Raw genomic sequence first — 996 nt, 5'->3', positions numbered from 1 at the left:
CGAGGCAGCTCGGCCACCTCCAGCCCAGCCTTGCTGTGCAGCAGCGCCCACCAGCCAGCAGCTTGTTCCTGTTGTCCCCACTGCTCCTCTTGCAGCCCAGCTTGCCCACTGCCCTGCCTCCTGCCCACAGTGCTTTCCCGGGGGGGGCACCTTTCCAGCCTCCTCTGTGTTAGCACTTTTTGGAGTTTGGGGTTGGTTTGTTGGGTTGGTGTTTTGTTAGTTTTGTGGTTTGTTTGTTTTTTTTTTGCTTATCCACTCTTTACTTAACTACATTTATACATTTATGAGTTTCTTTAGCAATTCAAGCCCCTGCTTTTCCTCAGCACTTGCTTTCTCTGGACCACAATTAAGTGCTTTTTCCTGATTTCCTGGGACTGATGTTCCTCCTCCTCCCCCATTTTTTTATCCTGCCCGTTACACAACCCAACACCACTGCGAGGATGTCCCAAGGGGAGCTGTGACTAGTGTGTGTGTCTTCCTGCCACCTTGTCCTCTGAGGTGTTAGCCATGTCCCCACCTCACGGCCCGGTTATTTATTGAAGAACATTGTGCTGCCACCATCAGCCTCTCTCTGGACATCTTCAATTAAACCAAACCTCTTTTCTGAGTTCTTGGTCACTCTGTGTAGAAGCCCGTGTTGCATTGGCTGCTTGGGCACTTTCACCTGACCACGTGCTCCACTACGACGCCGGGTGATCACTGGGGCTGGGAGCTGTGGCTGCCCCAGCCCAGGGACCAGCTGGGAGCAGGCAGAGGGGACAGGGCAGCACCGGAGCAGGTGGAGCAGCTCCTCCAGAACAGAACTCCCTCGACACACAGACAGTGCCGTTTTTCAGTAACCCAACAGCAAAAAATGCTTAATAAGGGTTTGCAGTGGTGCAGCCCCCTGTGTCCAGCTGCCATCAGCAGCTCTGCCTGTCCCCACCAGCACGGAACAGGGCGGGGACAAAGCCCTAAGACAAATACCTGACCCCAAAGCTGCAGGTCTGTGTCACG

This window comes from Apaloderma vittatum, unplaced genomic scaffold (assembly GCF_000703405.1).
Source record: "Apaloderma vittatum isolate BGI_N311 unplaced genomic scaffold, ASM70340v1 scaffold22552, whole genome shotgun sequence".
Classification (NCBI taxonomy): domain Eukaryota; kingdom Metazoa; phylum Chordata; class Aves; order Trogoniformes; family Trogonidae; genus Apaloderma; species Apaloderma vittatum.
Note: the sequence above shows the minus strand (reverse complement) of the source record.